This window comes from Perognathus longimembris, chromosome 1, assembly GCF_023159225.1.
Source record: "Perognathus longimembris pacificus isolate PPM17 chromosome 1, ASM2315922v1, whole genome shotgun sequence".
NCBI lineage: Eukaryota > Metazoa > Chordata > Mammalia > Rodentia > Heteromyidae > Perognathus > Perognathus longimembris.
Genome location: NC_063161.1, coordinates 152,891,708 through 152,902,907, shown reverse-complemented (window position 1 = coordinate 152,902,907; position 11,200 = coordinate 152,891,708).

Genomic DNA, 11,200 nt, shown 5'->3' with positions numbered 1-11,200 from the left:
TGACCTGACTGTATTTAGGCCAGGACCAGCTCAGGTGCAGAGACACCATGCTTTGTGTCCTGTGTCCTGGCTCCCGGCTCTTCTCTAGTCAACATGGTGTTCCACTTCAGCTTCCCATTGGAGCTGATCTGGTTTGTTGATATTGTTTTTCTGCTCTTTCTTTCTTCTCTTGCTCTTGCGGCTCAGTTTTCTGACATTGTTACGTGGATTTGCGGAGCAGCAAGTCTTTGCGACAAGAGTCCACCTGCATTCGCTGGCCTTCTAACAAAGACTCCAGATTTGACCTCTGGCTTCTCTGTTTTCTCCCTGTACAACAGTAGCAGTCTCCTGCCCCAGAGGCCAAGACTCAGAGGCCCTCTCACACTCTGCCTCCAGGGGAGAGAAGCCAAACTAGTTTGATGTGGCTTATCAGTAGCATTTCGGAGTCTGGAAAAACTTACCTTTCCAGTAATGAACAATCTGGAAAAATGTTTTGTACCTGAGGCCTTAGTAGATGAAAGAAGAACCTGTGTGGACATAGCCTCCCCTGAGAATTGAGACATGGAGCCTCAGAGATTAACCCCTGGTTAGATAGATGTCTGCTCAGATGGGCGTTGTCACCTGTCCCAAGGCCACCCAAGGGAGTCTTGGGGTAACTGACACAGTTCCAGGGAAGGCCTCTTCAGTCTTGGCTCCTGGGAGCTGGGAGTTGATAAAGGCCATGGTGGGTAGAAGGCTTGGCAATTCCACTCCTCAGCACAAGCCCAGGAATATGGATGGTGGAGGGATGTGTGTGTGTGTGGGGGGTGTCACTTGATCTGGGCAGGGTCCTCTAGTGCCTAGGCTGAGAATGGAGTCCCTGGTCAGTGGGACCCACAGGGATCTCCAGCTATTACCACCAATCCCTGAGGCCTTGAGCTAAGCCCACTACAGCCGAGCCAGGCCCTTCTAGCCAGATGTTAGTACAAAGACAATTCTTGCCCTCTTTATCTACCCCACTACTAGGGGTGAACCAAGAAATGGTGTGTATGTGCATGTGTGCATGTATGCAAGCATGGGTATGTATGAGGACCCTGGAGATACACACACACACGACCACCACCCCCCCCCCCACCAAACTCACACACATCCCATGCTCATTCTTCTAGCCCCTCCAGTTTGCATGGTGGATGAAGATGCCTTCTAGTAAAATCGTAGCCTTGACTTTTAAAGCAACCAGGTCTGAAGTAAAATGGGACTGTTTTTATAATCAAATGTGTCTGAAAGTTTTGGAACTGGGCCGTGGCACTAACTGAGCCAAGGCTACTAACTCCTGCCTAAGACAGGATGCCAGAGTCCAATTGGTGGCAGGCAATGGAAAATTAGACCTGAGTTGTAATAGTAACAGCCAGCAGAACAGCCTGGTTGTTACAATTGGCGTGGATGGGGAAAGTGCTAGGAACAAGAATGGAAAGAGCCTGTATCGAGTGGTATGAGGCGGAGGGACATGGGATAGTCTTTGTTCCTGCACTTTTCCTTCCCTGCGAAACCCTCAGAGTCAGATCTACAGGAAACTCTGTATCATGGGAAAAACAGGGCCACTACAATGTTGGCTACTTCTGAGGCTCCGCCCATGCTGAACCCCCTTTAGGTAATTATGAGGCCCACTGAGGCTTGTCCTTTTGAAGCCAAAGCTGGATCTCAGGACCTCTCACCCAGGATGGGCCTGAAGCATTGCTGCCCAGCTAGAAGACCTGGGGCAAGAGCCAGCCTAGGACCAGGAGCCAATGGCTCGAATCTGTGATCCTGGCTACTCAGGAGCCCAAGATCTGAGGATCATGGTTGGAAGCTAGCTTAGGCAGGAAAGTCTGTGAGATTCTTATCTCCAATTAACCACTAGAAAACTGGGAGTGACACTTGAAGCTCAACAGTGATAGAGCACTAGCCCTGAGAGCAAAAGCTCAGAGACCACCCTGTCAGACACATCCCAGCACAGTGGGACTGCCTTGCAGAGCAAGAGCACAGATTGGCTAGAAAGGAATCACAGCCTCATTGTGAGGCCTGGAGTCTCAGCCAAGGGGCTCTCAGATCCCCAGAGCAGGGTTCGTGGGACACCCAGACCCCCCAGCTGTCTCTCTTTGGGGATGGAACATGAAGAAGGGAGCACTGTTACTGGTCCCCAGGCCTGGGGCCACAGGATGAGCTCAGCTTGGGACCCTCTGTATGTGAGTTGTACCCTGGGGGTGAAGGGTACAGGGTCAAAAGGTTTTACAGACAGAACTGAGAACAGGAAGTGAATTCCAGGCCATCAGGACTGAAGGGAAGCTGCAGGCTTCCAGCAAACACAGAGGGAAGACAGAAAGGGAGCACAGAACTTTGGAGAAGCTGACAGAGGAAGAGTGGAATGATAGGAACTCACTCACAGAGGAGCCCTGCAGCCGTCAGATCTGCCCCTGCCCTCCTCCCGGCCCTCCCCGCTTCCGCTGGTCCAGACTGGCTTTGGCAGCCGGCTAGAGGCCTCTCTCCAAAAGGCTGATGCTCTGGGGAAACCTAATGGCCTTTGAGTCTGCCCAGGTGGGCAACCGGACAAGTTTACCTCCCTGCTTCCTGAATCCCCTCCTCCAGGCCTTGGCTGCTGCTCAGCAGCCCCTTCAGGCCCAGGCTGCCCTCCCTCTCCAGGCCCAATGTTCCAGACCTTTCCTCATCAGAGTTTACCAGCCTCATCTCCTTCCCTCTACCTAGTTCCTTGCCAAGTTCTTCCTGGCTCCCTGCCCCATCCTCCCTGAGCAGGAGCCGGGGGAGGCCTGTCTTGAGACAGAGCCCCACATCAAGCCCGGGGACCCTTCCCGCCCAGGACAGCAAAGCAATCCACCATATCTTGAGATCCCACCCAAGGCCCCCTTAGAACTGTCCTTACACCCCCAATGTGACAAGAGGCTTTATTCTCTGGATCAGAAAGATCAAGACTCCAAGCCATTTTCTGGCCTCTTTCTTTCCTTTTTTTGGTAGATGATGAGGCTTGAACTTAGGGACTAGGCACTGTTTCTGAGATTTTTTTTTTTTTTTGCTCAAGGCTAGTGCTGTACTGCTTTGAGCCACAGTTCTATTTCCAGTTTTTAGGTGATTAATTGGAGATAAGAGCCTCACGAACTTTTCCTGCCCGGGCTGGCTTCAAACTGCAATCCTCAAATCTCAGCTTCCTGAGTAGCTGGAATACAGCGTGAGCCACCAGCACCTGGCTTGGCCTTTTTCTTATATATGTCATTAGCCTACCCTATAGCAAAAGTGACCTGGAGTCTTGATCTTTGAATTCTAGCCCCTGAGTGGAGGCACAAGGAAACAGGGCCACTCATGTCCTCAAGGTTGGGGGGCTCCCCCTCAGCCTAACTTCACTGTCTTCATATTTGTTATCTGATCTATCTTCATTACTACTTCAAAGCTGTCAGTCCACATCCACAGTCTCTGCCCTGTGGATAGTCACTGCAGTCCCCAGCATTTTGGCGAGTTTTGGGGATGGTTTGTATTTTCATGTTTCCTTCCCCTACCCTCTCCTTTGCATGGGTGCTTCTGGAAAATTTGTTTATAGAGTCTGGGGTTAGCTGCTGAACCAGGCCTGCTTTTCCATTCTTACCCAGCTCTGAGACGCGAGACTCAGCCAGCACCTTCCTCTGTTTCCCCCAGAGACTCACTGGGGAAGGTATTTGTGCATGAAGCAGGCAGAGGGAGAGAGAGCTATACAGTTCACACAACTTCAAAGGAATCATGGATGATCCTATTTGAAAAAGTGCTTCTGTCAGCCTCCTTGGGGAAGTTTTCAGAGGCTGCTTTATCTCACACAGCACCAGTTCTCCAGCTTCCCTCCCTCCTCCCTTTTTTTTCCCCACTTCCCTTTTTGCGTCTCTCTTTCTTGAGACACAAAATAATAGTGTGTTTGAAATGCCAGTGCTTTGTGAGACAGCTCCAGAACCTTATCAGCTATGGAGAAGAGGTCCCTAACCTCTCAGAACCTCAATTTTATTAGCAAGTGAGGCTGCGGCAAGATGAAGAGGACAGGGTCAAGGGCGAAGACTTCATAGGACAGTCTGTGGAAACACACGGCTCCATCATGCGAAATTATTGCCATTGTTCACTTCTCTGATTCTTCTCAGTCTTCCTTCCTCTTATCAAACTCCTCAGACCCTTTCTCACAGACTTTTCTGCCTCAGCTGGCTTTGAAATATGATCCTCCCATCTCAGCCTCGAGAGTAACTAGGATTACAGGCCCGAGGAAGCAGCTTCCTTTCTGGAATCTTGCCAGTCTTTGCACATTCGCTCTTCCAGAGACCTCAGATAGGAGCTTTTTAAAATGAATCGGGCCTCTCTGGAAGGCAGTGAGCCATGACTGTAAATGGGCCCCATGTCACTGGCTCAGCTGCCTGTGACCTTCCTTTGGTAGATAATAAATGCTATGGCCTTCCTTCCTCTTTTTCTCTACCTTCAAACTCTCTTCTTGGGCTGGGGATATGGCCTAGTGGCAAGAGTGCTTGCCTCACATACATGAAGCCCTGGGTTCCTTTCCCCAGCACCACATATATAGAAAATGGCCAGAAGTGGCGTTGTGGCTCAAGTGGCAGAGTGCTAGTCTTGAGCAAAAAGAAGCCAGGGACAGTGCTCAGGCCCTGAGTCCAAGGCCCAGGACTGGCAAAAAACAAAAGCAAAAACAAAAAAAACTAACTTCTTCTACAGGGATGAAAGCAAACAACAGTAACTAGCCATGGCGGAGCCCAGGCCTTGTGCGAAGGGGCCAGGACTTTTGTTTGACTACTGGCAAAGACACTGTTTTCTACACAAGTCTGGATTTACGGAGGGTGGGGGATGGGATGATATTTTCTATAGCATAGAGTGAAACCTAACTACAAATGAAACCAATGCACAGCAAAAGACAATATCTTGTTAGCACATTTAATACCCTATAGATGCAGCCATACCTGAATTCACCACTTGAGTTTTCCAATTCTGTGAGGCAATCAGATGCTTTTTTGTTGTTGTTCTAAGTTCGTTTCTGCTATGTAAAATTGGATGACTCATGACTAGTAGGGAATTTCAACTAAAAATGAGGTTAATTCATAAAACAAGGAGGACAGTCATGGACTCCTAATGCAGGAAGTATAACTAGAAGTCATGGCATAGAAAGCTCTCTCTCTGTCTCTCCTCTCATGTCTGCCATTCTGTGTACATCTGCACTTTTTGTTTTTTGCAGATTAATGCTTTTGCTGATCATTGGCTCCTCTAGAAAAGATTCTGGGACTACCATTGTCTTAGATTAGACCACGGGACCAGTCTTAAACCAACTGCTGGGATCTATGTATTTACCATTAGATCTGAGGATTGGGGTCAGGCCCACTAAATCAAACACACTAACAGGGAGTAATGAAGTTTTCCATTTGTGTGTGTGTATGTGTGTGCACACACATATGTGTGTGTTTAAATCAGTGTTGTTTTTTAGAACACTGGGTACTGAATGGAAAATAGGCTGGAAAAAAAATCCATCACGGATAACAATCTCTGCCATGGATATAAGTGAATTGCTGCTTTTCAACCAATCTAGTTCCTCACCAAGTTCAGGGTGGACCCTTGTCTGTAGTAGTGCCCCTACTGGACACTTTCGCCTATGACAATAGAATCTGGGTTGCTGCATTGCTCCCCTCAGCTTTAATAACTGTGTGTTGTTGTTGTTTTCTGTTTCTGTTTTTTTTTTTTTTTGTCAGTCCTGCCGCTTGAACTCAGGGCCTGAGCACTGTCCCTGACTTCTTTTTGCTCAAGGCTAGCACTCTACCACTTGAGCCCCAGTGCCACTTCTGGCTTTTTTTTCTGTTTATGTGGTACTAAGGAATCGAACCCAGGGCTTCATGCATGCAAGGCAAGCACTTTACCACTGGGCCATATTTCCAGCCCCTTTAATAACATCTGAATCTTTCCCTGTGGACCAGAAGGGGCCCATTCTGACTCTGGCCTCAGCTCCCAATCCTTCTAAAACATTGTTTTAGCTCTAAATGCTCCATTCTGGGGAATTGTCATGAGGAAAGTCTCTCACAGTTCTAAGGTGAAGACAGAAGCTCCTCAAGAAGGAGTTGGGGGGCTGGGAATGTGGCTTTGTGGTAGAGTGCTTGCCTAGCATTTATGAAGCCCTGGGTTCAATTCCTCAGAAAAAGCTGGAAGTAGCACTGTGGCTCAAGAGGTAGAGTGCTAGCCTTGAGCAAAAAGAAGCTCAGGGACAGTGCCCAGGCCCTGAGTCCAAGTCCCAACACTGGCCAAAAGAGAAAAAGAAGGCGTTAGGAGGGAAAGGATCTAGTGGGGTGCCTGTTTGGCTGCCAATGACCCCTCCAACCACTGCCTACACCCTGACTTACAGGTGGGTTCCTGGAAGCTGGGTTGGTTGTGATGTTGCCCTGGGCTGCTGTAGATTGTCCTGGCTGAGACTCTGGCCTGTGCTGTACCTGTTATACTCTTTTCTCTGGACTTTTGGGACTCTAACAGAAGACAAGCCATTCTTTCCACAAACAGAATATGTAAACTATCCCTCTGAACCTTGAGTCCCCAGTAGGAAGTAACTCTCGGGTAAAAAGTGCCGAGAGGAAGTGGCACTGTGACTCAACTGGTAGAGCACTAGTCTTGAGCACAAAGAGGCTCAGGGACAGCGCCCAGGCCCTGAGTTCAAGCCCCACAGCCGACCAAAAAAAAAAAAAAGTGCCTGGAAACCTTTGGGAGCCTAAAGATGATGGCTGAGCTTTATAGGGAAATTGATAAGCAGCTAGAGCCACAATCATGAAAATAGGGAGCAGGTTTAGAAGATTCTAGAAGACCAACCAATAAGAAACAACCTCTGGGGGCGGGGTGGGGGAGGGTATTGGATGTCACAGTAACTTCCCTAGTGAGGATTTGGGAATCAAAGACCATGGCTGTTGGTAGGTAAATATCTTGCCTTTGACCATCACGTTCCAGAGAAGCAAGACTTCTACTGCTAGACACAATAGTGGCCTTGTTGATTCTATCAATAATTAATATTATTGTGTGCCAATACATCCTGTTATGTGTTTCCAAGGACATCCACCTCCACAGTTTCCTCTCTTTCTCCTCTGTATTAGAAAAAGATATATGTTCCAAGAGCCACTATGCCTACAACTCCTTCTAGAAAGAAGCTGCCTGTGTGACTCTTTGCACATGGATGGGGATGAAGATGGGCAGCCAACCTCACAAGTTGCCCAGTGACCTCTGAGGCAGTGTCTCGGGACACAGCAGGGATAATGGCGACTAACTAGACCAACACAGCTTCTCTCCCTGGTGGCTTGAGAGTAAGCCTCCACAGACAGCAGTAGTGTTTTGCCATTTTCTGCACAAGCAGATGCCAAAAAGACACAAAGAGAGGAAGGCAAGAATAAGTGAGAGGGCTGGGGATATGGCCTAGTGGCAAGAGTGCTTGCCTCGTATACATGAGGCCCTGGGTTCAATTCCCCAGCACCACATATACAGAAAACGGCCAGAAGTGGTGCTGTGGCTCAAGTGGCAGAGTGCTAGCCTTGAGCAAAAAGAAGCCAGGGACAGTGCTCAGGCCCTGAGTCCAAGCCCCAGAACTGGCCAAAAAAAAAAAAGAATAAGTGAGAGGTCAAGGCAGACATAGGATAAAGGTAAGAGAGAAAGACGTGAGTTGGCATGGGAAGGGGAGGACAGCTGTTGTGGAGGAGGTTTTGGAGGGATCCTCGAACAGAGAAGGACTTAGGCAGATGGCAACCCACAGCCCGGACACTACAACAGCAGTGGCCCTTGGTGTTGAACACCCAGAGAGAAGTGCCAGGTGGCTAGGGTTCCTGTCCGCCTTCGTACCATGGGCATCCTCGGTAGTAACCACTGAGGAGTCTGTTCCTTCATGGAGCTATATGCCCTCCATTCCTAGCCTGGCGGGAGGATCTGGTGGGGTATGATGTCATCATGGCTTATCAGGGTCCTCCCTCTTGTCTGTCCTTGGAGCCTGTTTCCTACCTAGAAGGGACCTTGTTAGAGGAAATGCGATAACATTAAGATGTTAAGATGTTAGCTGTCAGGGGGCTGGGAATATGGCCTAGTGGTAAAGTGCTCACCTCGTATACCTGAAGCCCTGGGTTCAATTCCTCAGCACTACATATATAGAAAAAAGCCAGACGTGGAGCTGTGGCTCAAGTGGTAGAGTGCTAGCCTTGAGCAAAAAGAAGCCAGGGACAGTGCTCAGGCCCTGAGTCCACTCCCCAGGACTGGCAACAAAAACAACACAAATTAAAAAAAAAAAAAAAAAAGATGTTAGCTGTCTTTACCCGGGCCAGTTTAGGGATGTGTTCCAGGAGAGATGTGTTCTAATATCAGCAGCTGTTACGGCTTGTATGTATCTCCCCAAGTTCATGTATTGGAAATTTGATCCCCACATCAACTGGGACTTTAAGAGGGACTTTAAGAGGGGATATGCAAGGAAGGCTCTGGCCTCTTCAATAGGTTAATGTTGTTATTTTGAGAATAGATTTCAGGCTCAGCCCTCTTCTCTTTTTTTTTCCCCCTCCCTTCCTTTCTCTTCTGTCCTTTGACATGAGGTGATGTAGGTCAAAGGCCCTCACCAGAAGTTACAGCCATGCTCTTCAACTTCCCATCCTCCAGCCTCATGAGTCAAATGAATTTCACAACCCACTCTCTGTTATAGTAGCATAAATACATTCAAATAGTAGCTGACCAAATTAGGTCAAGGAATGAAGAAATCTATCCTCCCACCTATCTTCTACCCCATTCTTCTTCCCTCTCACTCTCCTTCCATTTCTTCTCTCCTTCCTCCTGTTCTTCCTTTCTTAGGCTGGTTCCTCAAGCAAACTTGATTCTCATACCCATCACTGATGATTCAGGCACTTAGCAGAGTCTGACTGGTGGTATCTGGATCCAAACTCTGAATTTCTGATTCAGACTGATTGGCTCAGCTTATATCACATGACCACGTCTGATGCAATCAACTATCACCAAGGGAATAGGCTTATAAAGGGATCATGATGTGGGGCTGGGGATATAGCCTAGTAGCAAGAGTGCCTGCCTTGGATACACGAGGCCCTAGGTTCAATTCCCCAGCACCACATATACAGAAAATGGCCAGAAGCGGCGCTGTGGCTCAAGTGGCAGAGTGCTAGCCTTGAGCGGGAAGAAGCCAGGGACAGTGCTCAGGCCCTGAGTCCAAGGTCCAGGACTGGCCAAAAAAAAAAAAAAAAGGGATCATGATGTGGATTAAACCCTAAAATGAGTGCATTAAACAGAGGTAAATAAAATCAGTTGATGTGAATTCTGTGTGTGTGTGTGTGTGTGTGTGTGTGTGTGTGTGTGTGTGTGAACCAGTAGGGGCTTGAATTCATGGCCTAGGCGCTGTCCCTGAGCTTTTGTGCTCTGGGCTAGCACTCTACAACTTGAGCCACACCTCCACTTTAACTTTCTGTAGTTAATTGGATGGACATAAGAGTCTCTCACACTATCCTGCCTGGGCTGACTTTGAACTGAGATCCTCAGATCTCAGCCTCCTGAGTAGCTAGGATTATAGGTGTGAGCCTATAAATTACATGATTTCATTCTTCTTTAAATCCATCATCATCATTATCTTTACTCCACCATGATGTATATATTATGATATATATGATATATATGTATATATTATGATATATAGCACCTAGACAGATTCCATGACTTGGTTTTTGTGAATACTACTGCACTAAATAGGGTGTGCAGATCTCTTTATAGTGTGCTGGTTCTGGTTCCTTTGGGTATATATCCAGAAGTGGTACAGCTAGATGTGCAGTAAGTCTGTAGTAGTTCTACTTTTTAGCTTTGCAAGGAAGCTCCACACTGATTCCACAGCAATAGCATTAACTTTAAAAGGTGTTTTTGCCCTTGTTTTGCTGAAGTCTCAAGACTCCACCAGTGCAGCCTCATTGAAGGCACTTTGAAGCTTTTTAGTTCATATTTATCCTCCTGTAGAGAAGGGAGAAGAGGGCTGGGAATGTGGCTTAGTGGTAGGGTGCTTGCCTAGCATGCACAAAGCCCTGGGTTTGATTCCTCAGCACCACATAAACAGAACAAGCTGGAAGTGGTTCAAGAGGTGGAGTGCTAGCCCTAAGCAAAAAAAAAAAAAAAGAAAGAAAGAAAAAAGCCAGGAACAGTGCTCAGGCTCTGAGTCCAAGCCCAAGGACTGGCAAAAAAAGAAAAGAAAAGAAAAGAAAAAAAGAAAGAAAGAAAGAAAGAGAAAGAAAGAAAGAAAGAAAGAGAGAGAGAGAAAGAGAGAAAGAAAGAAAGAAGGAAGGAAGGAAGGAAGGAAGGAAGGAAGGAAGGAAGGAAGGAAGGAAGGAAGGAAGGAAGGACAGAGAGGAGAAGACTCCAGGGAGGATTAGCAACTAGCCCAGATCCACACCAAGCTTCACTCAGAGGACAAGCATCAGGTCTCCTAGGACCCTGACTGGGGCACCCCCTCGAAGTATGATACATTAGGAGTGCCCGGAGAGCTGTATGCATGGATGCTTCCGGCTCTCCAGAGCTAAGGGGTCAGGGTAGCCCTGCTCATTCCTGACCTTCCTCTGTCTTCACCTCTTTTGCTTCTTCCTTCTCTTTCATGTCCCAATAAGACATGGAAGTTTTCTCTGCTGTGCTTGCATAGTTTGTCTCTACTAAAATGTACATTGAAGCCTGGCTCCAATGTACTGATACTGAAAGGTGATGGGGCTTTTAAGAGGCAGTTAGGATCCTAGGAGCTCTGCCCTTGTGAAGTGCTAAAGCAGTTCTTGTTAGAATGGGTGTTATAAAGTGAGCTTGGCCCTGCTCTTCGGTCTTTCTCACACATGCTCCTCTTTACATGTGCTGCTTCCCCACTGGGTTGTCATACAAGATGAGGTCCTAAGAGGCCTAGGAGATGTTGGCTCTTGAACTTTTCTTCCATCTATCCATCCATCCAATCATCCTACTGCCCATCCAGTATGTTATTTACCATCCATCCACTCATCATCCATCCGCTGTCTACCATCCATTCTTCTATCCACCCTCCATCTCTCACCACCATTGGGATGACTAAAGTAAGACAGACAACATCAAGCATTGATGAAGATATGGAGAAATTGAAACCCTCCTACATAGCTTGTGGGATGTAAAATGGCACAACTATTTTTGGAAACATTTTTGCAGCTCTTGACAAACTTAAACACAGATTTTTTTCCATATAACC